Source organism: Herpailurus yagouaroundi, unplaced genomic scaffold, assembly GCF_014898765.1.
Source record: "Herpailurus yagouaroundi ecotype Mexico unplaced genomic scaffold, PumYag 185, whole genome shotgun sequence".
NCBI classification, from domain to species: Eukaryota; Metazoa; Chordata; class Mammalia; order Carnivora; family Felidae; genus Herpailurus; species Herpailurus yagouaroundi.
In genome coordinates, this window is record NW_024412416.1 from 11146087 (window position 1) to 11158781 (window position 12695).

General features: G+C 51.6%; 1 protein-coding gene across 1 annotated transcript in view; it reads left to right on the top strand.

Annotated features, from left to right (window-relative positions):
* SLCO3A1 (solute carrier organic anion transporter family member 3A1) overlaps positions 1-12695 on the top strand; it is a 298024-nt gene that overhangs the window by 228279 nt on the left and 57050 nt on the right. The gene's annotated exons all lie outside the window — the stretch shown is intronic.

Sequence of the window (12695 nt, forward strand, 5' to 3'; positions counted from 1 at the left end):
AATGAGAAGCAGCCCTGTCCCACCCCGTCCCACCCCCGGGTTGTTGCCCCATTTGGTAGGGTCTCTTCAAGGCAAACGGGGACGAGCGGCTTGGTGTCCGTCACGGCCCCCCTCCCCACTGCGAGGTCTGTGCAGGGCCCCTTGAGTCACAGGAGCCCTTCGAGGGGATCCCTAGAGAACCTGCTGGGTTTTTGAAGCAGGCAAACGCACGGCTGGGGCACTCCTTCTCGTCGAGGCTGTGCCAGGAGGAAGGTGGATGGTCGCTCCTTTGCAGGGTCCGGGAACACCTGTCAGCAGCGACAGTCTTTCAGTGGTCACTTTAGAAACTGGGTGACAGTCAGGGCACCTGGGTGGCTCAGTTGGTTAAGTGTCCGACTTGGGCTCAGGTCACGATCTCACGGTTTGTGGGTTCAAGCCCCATGTCCTGGCTCGCTGCTGTCAGCTCAGAGCCTAGAGCCTGCTTCTTATTCTGTGTTTCCCTCTCTCTCTCTGCCCTTCCCCCACTCGCACATTCTCTCTCTCAATAATAACGTTAAAACAAAATTTAAAAAAAAGGAAACTAGGTGACAGTCTCTTTACCGAGCTTTTGTATAATGAAGTGCACCTTCTCTGGAGATGCTTGAGAGCCATGGGGAGGAGCTGAGGCCACCCTGTGCCCAGGTCCCCACTCGGCTGTTCACTAGAGCTGGGATCATTAACTTCTCCACGCTTCGTTTCCACAAGTACACAGTTGTAGCCGCGTTCCTAAGTGACAGTGTGGCCGGGAGAATTAAAGCACTGCCTGCAGAAGACTGACTGTTCATAGTGCCTATTCATTAGGGATCGGAAGAATTTGTGTTAATCCTCAGATGAGACTAATTAATAACCTAATGTTATGTCTGAATCCATATTCTGTAATCGTTTCTACCAAAGTAGAAATTTGGAATTGCCCAAAGAAGGTCTTAAAAGCCAACTCTCTGAGTTCCAGAATGCATAGGTGGATGAGAAGGCCACCCACCTTGTGTCCTCAGAGGGCACCTTGACTTGGGCCCTCAGAAATCTTAATAGAAGAGCTCCCCCCTCCCCCCGCAAACAGCTGGTTAGAGGGAGATGCCTACTGTTGCCCTCATGGTGCAGGCAGCCACACAGAATATCCCAGTAACCACATCTGCAGGAATAAATAGGGCTGACGTGAGTGGCCTTGCAGAGGACATCCTCGACCAGAGCAGCGGCAGCCTTTATGGGTCTTTCCTTGTCCCAGGGTGATTGATTGCAAGGGCTCTGATTGCAAGAGCTACAGCAGTAATCTCTTACCTTTCATCTCTGGGGGTGCAAAGGTGAAAAGACACAATCATGCCATCCGAGTACTCACCATCCAGCATAGGGACAGACCAGCAAGCCAGCAAAGGCAGCCTAACATGCAAAGGACTGTAGTAGCGAGCAACTGAAGGGGCGACAGAAATACAGCAGACCGGCAGGGGAGAGCCCACCTCCTGCGTCAGAGGCTGAGGGATGTCACGTCTTCAGAATTCTTGGGTTATGATCTAGTTGCTCATCGACTCTATTTATTCAATTTTGTCAGCATGTGTTGAGACCCTATTAGGCTCTAGGGACACGGTGCTAGGAACCTAGGAAGCTTCTATTCTAGAGCTTGTGTCGTAGCAGGGGGAGGCGTGCAAAAGACCGAGTTAAAGCAATGGCCAGGTGAGCGTTGGACACGCCATGGCTGAACTGACCAGTACGTAGTTGGGTGGACAGGTCTGAGACTCACTATAGGTCATAGTGATCACAGGTTGTGATCTGTGCATGCACAGGCTCCACTTCTGATAATTCATGATTTTTAATTTAGAATTACAGTTCCCAGAGGCAGTAGGTCTGTTAATGGACCTAAAGAATGTCAGGAAAGAAAAGCAGTGTGTCTAGAAGAATCCCCAGGAGCCAGGATACAGTGATGGGAGCTATTATGCTAATAAACAAGTTTTACATGTGCCAGCACGTGGACGGGGGGTGGGGGGCATGGTGGTTTACATCCTTTCTTTTTCCACGCGAGACGATGTTTTAGCCACATGGACGTTTCCTCCAAAAGCACCACGTGGTGTCCCTGGTGCTCCCAAACTCTTGATCCCATTTGCAACCTTGGAAGCCCCCGGGGTCTCCTGGCAGTGTGCTGCACATTTATGAGCACAGATGAACTGAGCAGCATTGTACATGGAGGAATGAACGTTGCTCCAAAAATATGTGTGTTGCAACTCGTCCTCTGTTTCATTTGAGCTTGCCTATGGGTTTCTTCTCCAGCCATCTGTCCGTGTCCCCGGCCATGCCTTGCAGATAGGGAAGGCCTCTGGGAAGAGCTGGCACTGTGCCAGGAGCACCTGGCCCATCCACTTACCTCCTGGGCCTGGGACAGTCCCACCACTCCTGGGAGAGCAGTGGGGCTGCTCATCTGGGTTCACACCCAGCTCAGCCACTTCCTAGTCAGGCAACCTTGGCCATGTTGCTTTAACTCCGTTTGGCTTTCACATACGGTGTCTGGTTGATACTTCACTTATTCCTGTTTATAGATGAGGAAACCAAGCTCCGGGGAGGTAGGAGTTCAGGCTTGTGGTTCATTGTTCAGGGTGCTCTCCCCCAAAAAGTGGGTTTTGAGGGTCTCCTTGTAACAAAGTTGGCCATTATTTGCAACCCTGATAAGAAGAGGAGAGACAGAAAGCCCAGAGTGGTGGTCTTTAACTGTGTAGAGAAGCTGTTACTTCTTGCACAGCTCGGAAGTCCCCGTCTTATAGTGACTGTCACATCACTGTTTAACAAAGCAGGCAGCAGGCAGCCAAATGCTTGGGTTTGTGAAGCTCCAGTGTCTTCCTGGGTGGGAGTCTGCAAACCCAAGACACGTTTCTGCATCTCAGTTGTGCCACCAAGTAGCTTTTTCTTTGTGCCCTGGCTCTAAAGCCTCCCTTGCCCAACCTTGTTCTTCAGAACGTTTTGCTGATTTGTCTTTCTTCACCCCCTCACGACCTTCTCTGTGTCCGCAGCTGTGTCCACTCCTCCTCTCTATGCCAGAGCTGGGGGACAGGGCAGAGTGGGGGGGGGGTGGGCAGGACAGTGTGGCCTCCTGGATCTAGATGCTCAGGGTTTGTGGAACGATTTGGGAAAGTCAAGACCCAGAGGGAGGAAGGAATTCAGGGGGCTGTTATAGACAGATGTAGTGTTATCACCAGCCAGTGTGTTAAATCTCACATCCGTAGTTTGTGTTTTATTTGGAAATTGTCTCAGGTGTCAGTTGCCCTAGAGGGGCTTTGATGGTTCGGATCCCGGCTCCTTCAGTAGCCTTATGCTATATGCCTTCCCCATCACGTTCTGTCTGGTTGCCTGAAGACAACAGGCACTCTCCTCTTTTTTTTTTTTAATTTTTGTTTTTAGTGTTTGTTTATTTTGGAGACAGAGCATGAGCGGGGGAGGGGCAGAGAGAGAGGGGGACACAGAATCTGAAGCAGGCTCCAGGCTCTGAGCTGTCAGCACAGAGCCCGACGCAGGACGCAAACTCATGAACTGCAAGATCGTGACCTGAGCGAAGCCGGACGCTTAACCGCCTGAGCCACTCAGGCACCCCCTCTTTTTTTTTTTTTAATGTTTGTTTAGTTTTGAGAGAAAGAGAGACAGAGCGCAAGCAGGGGAGGGGCAGAGAGAGGAGGGGACACAGATTCGAAGCAGGCTCCAGGCTCTGAGCTGTCAGCACAGCTTCACTGACTGAGCCACCCAGGTGCCCCTCCGGTGCGTGTCTTATGCTACGTCTTGGGGCAATAAATGGACTCTCTCTTTAAGGAAAAGTGGCATCAGCAGGTGCTAGCTGACTTTTCAACAGAGCGTACTTGAACTCCAGCCCTGCTTGCAACAGCCCTGGTGTACCCTAAAACAGTGGGTCTTCTAGACAAGGCTAGAGGCTAAAAGGGAGGGGAGGAACCCACTCCCTGTAAGGATTGGCGCATCCTAGCCCTCTGATGGGCTTTCTAGCTGGGATGAGTGTAACTGTTCCAGAGGTTTAAAATCCGAGCAGAGAGCCCTGCCTTTGATCAGTGAAAGAGAGGAGCAGTTAAAAGCTGCACGCTCTTGTCTCTGTGCACTTCATGCTGACTGCCAAGTGGCCTCTTCCTGTCCCAGAAAAATAGATGAACCGGGTGATGGCAGGGAACAGCTGAGCTGGCAGGGCTCGGGCGGGGCTTCAGGCTCAGAGTCTTAAAAACCACCCCCAAAACGCGGAGGATGGTTTATGAGTTCCCAAGCACTTGCAGGGAGTTCCCACTGGGTCCCGACAGTCCGGCTGATGAATGCCACTAATCTCCATTCCAGCCATCAAATCACAGAGCTTGGGGTTAAACTAGGTTCCCAGGTTGCCAGTGTTGGGGATGATGCAGCCAGGAATGGGGCCAGGTGCCCGGACTTCAGATCCTGAGCTCTTTCCGCTGTATTTCCTCAAGGATTCACTGGACTGTTAATGCCCTGAGAAGAAGAGGGGAGTCAGCCTGGGGCTGATTGAACAGAGACCCTTCCTGCGTCAGAGAAATGTCCCCTCTCTCTGTTCCACTTGCTCCTTTTCCAAAGGGGCCTTGCTGCTTCCACTTGCTCAGCCCCAAGGGACCTTGACTTTCAGGGGAGATGAAATCTGCCCCCGTTGTTACCTTCTCCACCCTCCTGCCCTCCTAATGCCATCCATCCCTGGGCTCTGCTGACTCTACCACCTGAATCCATCTCCGGCCTGCTCTGCTGTCTCCTGCAGTCCAGTCGGCCCTGCCCCGCTGGTCTGTGTGCACAATACAGGGGTTGCAGAATGCGTCTGATCCTGCTGCTTAAAGGGACAGAGGTGGAGCCCTTCGTGGGGCTTCGCAGCCTCTTCTCACACCACTGCCGCCCTGTCCCTCCACGCCAGGCTCCCTTGCTCCCCAGACTTCGCATTTGCCGTTCCCTCGGCTGGAATTCTGGTCCCGTCATCAGTCCTCAGCTCCCAGTCACATCCCCAAGGACATTTCCCTGCCCTCCCGGGCATGTTGCTCTCCGTGTCATGGTCCTAACGTTACCGTTGCCTGAGTGATGATTCCCTTACTCTGCCCTGCCTCTATTTTGCCCCTGCTCCTGGACATCGGTGCTTGGTGCACCGTTGATAAACGGGGGGATACGGGGATCACTGGACGTGTGCTGCCACGCCCAGCAGTCTGCTGCTTTCCTTCAAGCTGTCCTCACCCCCAGCCCCCTCCCAGGGTCTTGGCCTGTGTTTGATCCACCTACGGTTGCAGGCTCAGTGGGAGCTCTACCCGTGCTGGGTGCCACAGCCAACCCACAGGTGACCTGCCCACGTGGGGGAGGGGCTGCTGGCCCAGTGGCTCGGGCGGACTTGCCCCGGTGACTTTGGGCTGTGCGAGTCCTCTGCCAGGTGTTTGGGTCTGGGGCTGGGTGCTTAGCCCTCCGCACCCACTGCTCTCCCGGTGTTCCGCAGGAGCCCCACGTGTACCAGCCTGGCGGAGGGATGCGGCTCACGCCTCCGGCTTCTAGAACTGTGCCGGGCCTCCTCTGTCCTCTTCCAGCTAGCAGCCAGCGTCTGCCACGTTCTCCTTAATGAGGGGCCTGTGCCTTTGAGCATCACGTGATTGTGAGGAGCCGGCGTTCCGAGAGCCCTTGTTCTGCAGGCGAAATGGCTGAGTGTCTTTGATCATGCCATTTGTCTCCAGAAATGTGCTCTCCCCTCGTGTGGATTTCCCATTAAAGTCTTCCTTCTTGATCCTGTGGCCAAGGACACCATCCCCACCCTCCCAAATGCTCGGAACCCCGTGTCAGGCTGTGTGGTTCACATGCTGCTGTGCCCAGGAGTTGTGCCTGCAGGTCCCCAGGACCAGTCTGGCCAGTGGCTTCCTCCTGTTCTGACCAGCGTTGGTGGAGGATGTGCTGGGGCGTTCTGTCTGTGAACAGGATGCAAGTTGTTCCAGAAAGCACCTGAGATAACCTGTGACAGTAGCCAGCGTGGTGCCTGGCACCCCATGGCAACCCCACGAGTGGTTTCTTAAGGAAAGAAGGAAGGAAACAACCAGAGGACAGCATTTCCCAACAGGGGTTCCTTGGAACACGAGTCCTCAGAGATGCTCAGGGAAAAACAAATCCGTGGGGGGAGCGAGGAAGGTTACATAGCCAAATAAGCCTGAGGAAATGTCTGTGTACTATGTGACCCTCTTGGAGACTCAGATGGTTATATTCGAGTATTAAAGGCCCTTGGGAAACCAGCTCTAAGGAAAGCTGGCTGGTGTTGTTTTATGCCACGGGACCCCAGGACTCTCTTGTTCAGGTAAACTCTTCAGGCCTTTAGGAAATGTTACCAGAATAAGGATATAAGGTGGTGGGGATCACAGGAGGTTTGGAGGGATGTACTGAGTCCACAGGGAGGACCTGAAGACAGGTGCAGAAAGCATGTAGCATTTCAGCCTGATGTGCAAGGGTGAGCAGGATCCCTGTGAGTGGAGGGTGGAGAAAGGCCTCTAGGCCCGGGGGCAGGTGCAAACAGAGGCAGGGGGCAGAAATGCCCAAGGGGCGCCTGGGTGGCTCAGCCAGGAAAGCATCCAACTCTTGATTTCGGCTCGGGTCATGACCTCATGGTTCATGAGTTCGAGCCCTGCATCGGGCTCTGCACTGACAGCATAGAGCCTGCTTGGGATTCATTCTCTCTCTCTCTCTCTCTCTCTCTCTCTGCCCCTCCCCTGCTCATGCCCACACTCTCTCTCTCAAACAAACTTTAAAAAAATGTCCAAGATGGGGGTGGGAGAGAGACATCTGGTTTTGGGGACTAGGACTTAGAAGAGGTCGTGGTAGAATAAGTCCCGTGTCCATTCCTGCACCTAGCAGAGTTCCCGGTATCTGAGGCCACTCAGTAGGTCTTCGGTAAAATTATGAATGGATGATGGAGGGCGTTCGCATTGCTCTTCTGAAGTGTCTGGACTTTAGGAGCCATTGTTTCCCAGCTGGGGGGTTTAACTCAGCATCACCTGTGGGGTTCTTGAAACACGCCCACAGTCTGGCTACACCCCCAGAGACTGATTCCATGAGTCCGTTAGGGAAGAGGGAGGTGGTCCAGGCACCTGGATGTCTTTAAAGCTCTCCGGCGATTCTAAGTGAAACCCCAACTGAAAACAAATACAAGAGGTGGTGAGGGTCCTTTGGGGGGTTTCCATCAGAGTTGTTTCTGCAACAGTTGCAAATAAGAAGAAATGTGGGGAGGAGACCCTCGCATGAAATAAGCTCGGGACAGTGTGTGACATGACCCATTTGGGAGGTCCACAGTGACATTAGCACATTGAAGGCTCTGAGAAGGTCTGTGGTAAATGCAGCACTTCAGGAGGTAGCGTTAGGGCTTAGAGACGGGCACTTGTATCAACTTGGGTGTCGAAATCCACTATTTCTCTTGTGAGCACTGCTCTTTCTTTTTCCAGCCGTGCGTTCCCCTACAGGCAGAGTTTTCGTGAATGCTAAATGCCACCGCTGATATGGCGCATCATGCTCCCGGAGAGGTTCTTAGGGGCTGGCCTGAAGTTACAAAAGTGGCGTTTTGCTTACGAAAGCCTCTTTATTTCTTTAGCCATTCTCTGCTTGCTCCCTCTGACAACAGAAAGACACAACAGTTGCATCTGAGACAGCTTCCAGAGTCCCAGGCGCCTTTCTCTGTCTCACCATGCTGTTTTTCTGACTTCAGCCTCCTGGGGGTCACCAATTTGAAGCTGCGGGAGATAGCTGTGCCTCTGGGGGTGCTTGGGCTTAAGCCAGCTAATGTGCCCCCACCACTAATCTTTTTCTCTCGGGCCTTCTTGGCGGTGTTATGAGGAACTGGGGATTTAAAAAAGAATAGAACTGATTGATAGGGGCGCCTGGGTGGCTCAGTCAGTTAAGTGTCCGACTTCGGCTCAGGTCATGATCTTGTGGTTTATGAGTTTGAGCCCCGCGTTGGGCCCTGTGCTGACAGCCTGGAGCCTGCTGCAGATTCTGTGTCTCCCTCCCTCTCTGCCCCTCCCCCGCTCATGCTCTGTGTCTCTTTTCCTTAAAAATAAATAAACGTTAAAAAAAATTAAAAAATGAAAAATAGGACTGATTGGCTCTGGGTTTGTTTCCCTGGCCAGTCCACACCCATTGGGTGCTTGGGTTTTAGTCTAAATCCTCGTTTCCTGTGCCGATGGCGTCTTGTTTGTTTGCTCAAACCATGACCTTCTCCATCCACGGGACATGGTACCTTTGGCCTGTTACCAAAGACGGGTAAATGGAAGCCGGATAGCTGCTTGTCTCACAGCTGGCAACGAGAGGGTTCCAGGAAGCTCCCCTGGGTCCCTCAACAGCCCAGAACAGAGCCTGGGGGACAGTCTCATCTGCAGCGACGAGGTCACAATGAGCCCAAGTCAGCCAGTCTTGGGCCTGTACATAGTAGGCACTCGCTTCCAGAAGGCTGTCTGACACCAGGCTTCCCCTCCCACCTGGACTTCTCCCCACCCCACCCAAGGGAATGATGTAGGTACTTCTAGAATCAGCAGTGGACATGGCCATATTAGCTACTTATTCCCACTTCCGTCATGGCCCATGAGCCTGTGCAATGTGACCCATGGTCTCGGTTTCCACAGTGAATGTTTCCTAAGAGATTGTGACAGTTGCCTTTTGAGACCGCAATGTGTTTATTTATTGGATTCTTTCAACCATCTTGCATTTATTAAGCATCTGCTCTCACCGGGCACAGTGCCCCCATCTAGGATTGGAGCTGCCCCATCTCTGCGTGCAGGTGGCTCCTCTCATGGGAGAGACCGGAGGACCCAGGCAGGGGTGTCCCGGGGACACTAGTGCACGGATGACAGCCTGCACAGGGTACAAGGGACCCATCTTGGTGACCTCCAAACATTTGTGCCATGCCAGGAAACTTTCTAGGACGTACCCTACCATGGCTTCAATGTCATCCCTCCACTTTGGTGTTCATTCACATCTTCGTTACTTCTTCCGTCCCCTTTCGTTTGGATTTGGTCGTGACCTGGAGGCTGTTCTGTATCTTAGGCCCACCCCACTCCTTCCGCCGCCCTGTTCTCTTCTGCTCCTGGGACCTATGCTCTGGGAAGTGCTTCGTGACGACTTCTCTTTCAGAAAACCGCTCTTCCGTTGACTCACGTCCCCATGCAGAGACCTGAAGATTTAGAAGCGCGTTCTGGAGAGGAGGCAGACCTGAGTTTTGCATTCCAGGAGAGTGGTTTTGGCAGCCGCTCAGGCAAGCCTTGCTTTCCTTGTGTCCGCAATGAGATGGTGAGACCACCCTGCCGGAATAGCCCTCGGAGTGAAATGAAGGACCCTTAGCATGCTGGCCCTCTGACACTGCTGGCCCGGCAAGCATTGGCCGTCACTGTCATAATTACCAAACAGCTGCACACACTGGCTCTGTCTCCCCTTCTTGGGAGCATTAACCGTGATGTATCGACCGCAATGTTACGAAAGAAAAAGAAGGCCAAGGCCAATTTCAGTAGCGAGCCTAAGGGCTGAAACATCTGAGTCAAGGGCAGCACCACTGAGGCCCACGGCAAGCGCGTCCCCGGGCACCATCAGGTCCCGGGAAGGGCGGTGGACAAGGACTCGTGCCCCCGACCCCCTGACCCATCCAGCCTGCTGCAGAAGGGCATCTCCTTGGGAAGCCAGTGGCTCCAGTGGCAGCTCCCAGGAGCCCCGCTCTCCCCCGCAGTCACTTCCCAGCTCTGCTTACTTGTCGCGTTTGCTCACACAGAGGCCTCCTTAGAGCAGGCTTGGTGTCCCCCACCTTGAGGGCTCTCGCCCAAACGTAGCCAAGGAGCACTTCCGTTCCATTAACTATCATCATGCTCATTGAGGGCTTACCTGTGTGCCAGGAGCGCTGAGTCACATGCTTGCACGCACGGGTCTCATTTAATCTCCGCAGCCATCCGTGGGACAGGGTGGCATGCTCTGGCACAGAGCTTCTCAGTCTTAGAGATGGAATTCAGATCCCGGCACCCTGGCTCCTTACGGGACTCTGCAAGCCTTTCTTTCTCTCATTTCTTTCCCTCCCTTCCTGTCCTCCTCCTCCGGAAAAAAAAAAAAAAAAAACCTCATAGACTAAGCCCCTGAGTCGTTTTCCCCGGCTCCCATAGGAGTTGTATTATTATTTCTAAGCGTTAAGCTGCACCGTCGATCGCCGGGGGGCGGGGTCTGCGTGCTCAGTCCTCCAGCCAAGAGCAGCGCTTCTGCAAACCGGAACCGGAAGAGCACCCTGTTAAGAGCACGTTCCGTGGCAGCCGGTGCCAGGGTTGGAGTTTCTGCCGTGCTTCCCTAACCCTGGGAACCACTCCCTGCCTCGGTTTCCTTATCTGTAAGTGGGGGCTGTACCTTGCCCCAGGATCACAGGTGTGCTGTGAGGATTATGTGATTTGATGTGGGAGTGGTTAGAACGGTGCTTGGCGCCCTCGCGATGCTCTGTCGGCGTCGGTCCGCACAACTTCTCCAAACCTGCCTTTTTCCCTCCTGGAGGGACCTGCAAGCTTTCAAGAAATCTCAATCCTACAGGAGTGTCTTCAGAAAACAGCAGTGGAAAACCCATCTTCCCTGGAGAACTCCCCCCCGGTGCTGTTTTCAACTCCGTCCCAGCCTGCTGGTGATGGTATCTGGCTCCCGAGGAGAGGTGAGGTCTATCCCAGCTGGTGAGGCTGCCTCCCACCCCAGCTCCCAGCTTCGGAGGCTAAAATCAGCGGGTGGGAAGTAATGAGCTAAGGGGCACCAGGGGTGTTCAGTGGCCTGGTGTGGCCTTGGTTCATTAGTTTCTATTTGTCTGGGCCACCTCATTAGCTACGGCCTCCTTGGAAGGTTAGAATTTTATGGGTTTAGCAACCCATTTGAATGAAGAAGGCTTGAAATACTGGGATGGCCCTAGGATCAAGCTAATTAATACTCTTTTTCAAATTGGGGCTTTGGAGGGTAGGCTGAACCTTTGAAAAGGAATCTTTTGAGAGAGTTACAAGTCATTGCGATAAAACCTAGGATGGAGGGAAGAGCCTGGGAGCAAAATAGCTGAACACAAGGCATCTGTCGTTTCTGGCAGTGAATCGGCTTGGTAGAGGAAAAAAAAAAAGAAGAAGAATGTTCTTCATGCAAATAAGATCCACTGAGTTTTCCCTGGGCCTTCTGTCAGATGATCCTCAAACTTAATAATTTTCCCATCTAATTCAATGTGAAATTAGTCATTAGGTATGAAGACAAAAGCAGGCAGGCTCTCCTATCTCAACAAAGAATCTTCCCCACTGAAGTGGAATTATCTCTGGAATAATTAAAATGGTCGCTGAAGTACGAAAACATTCCATTAACCGGAGTTTCTTCTGTCGAGAGGTACCCTCCCCTTTCCCCAAATAAATCGTGATGGCCGTGATCAAGGACAAGGAGATACCAAGACCCAAATAATGTGATCAAAATGAAATCCTCCTTGGTGTCCTTTCTGAGCCAGAGAACAGAGTTCCTAGTTCGAGGATGCTGGTGATTTCAGCTCAGCAGCGGATGGTCTGCGCCCTAACAAAGGAGATGAAGCCTGCAGTGAAAGGGATGATTGTTTTCCTGGAATGTCCCCAACCTGCCTATTGATTGTTGGCAGTGTTTCCAGAGTTTAGACATCTTAATTACAAAAGAACGCAATGATTCGCGAGACGGTGATTCTACCTGCCAAACATAACCAGCTGGGGGCTTTCGTATTCACTCATTACAGGGAGGTACTGTGGTCGCTAGATGGGATCCATACCTGTCTCTCTACAGTGTGAAGGTTGGTGTTCCGTGCCACACAGCCAACCAGTCCCTCATCACAGACACATTACCCCATCACAATGTGCCACACACAATAGCAAATCAGCCTTCACTCATTAGCAGTAATTTATGATGATGGAGTCTTAACATCCAACGGGCTTTTGAACATGAAGACAGATACCTCATTGCCCTCTGTTTACGCTCAATGTATTCATCTTCCATATTTGTTTAGCAGTCCACATTTTTAAATTTTGCACAGTCAACTTCCCTGTAAATATTTGTATGATTCTTAAATAATGTGTATTTAACCAAGGAAAATTTCTCAACGTTTAAACACAGATTTAGACACTAGACACTTTTAGCATCATTTATTTGAAATGATGTTCCTAAAAAAAGTCAGATTATCTTAAATGCTTGAAACCCTGCAAAAACAAACAAAACACATGTAGAGGTCAGTGCGTTTGCAAAAAAAAAAAAGTATAAATGAATGAATATTATAGATTTAAAGTTTCTGAGTGCGTGGGGTGTGTGTGTGCGCATGTGCGCGTTCTTGTACATGGTTGCATCATCCAACAGTTGCCTTCCTAAGGTTTTAGTAAATTTTGTGAGAAACTACTACAGGAAAGAAGAGGCCACCAGCTCTGGTCATTTTTTTAGTTGGGATGTAGGACAGAGTTTCTCAGCCCACAGTGATTCTGAGCATCTAGTTGTCTGACTCCATTCCCATAAGAGTGTTCTTCTCATTATGTCAAAGGATCTTTAAATCCTTCTCTTGGGTTTTCATTTTTGAAGCTTGGTCTGTTCCATGGAAATGATAAATTTTCAGCTGTGCGTATCTGCCATTTCCTGACCCATTGTTCTGTCATTTTGATGTATTGAGCTTGTCTGTTAACATTATTAAAAACTTCTGTATCCCCTATTATTATTTT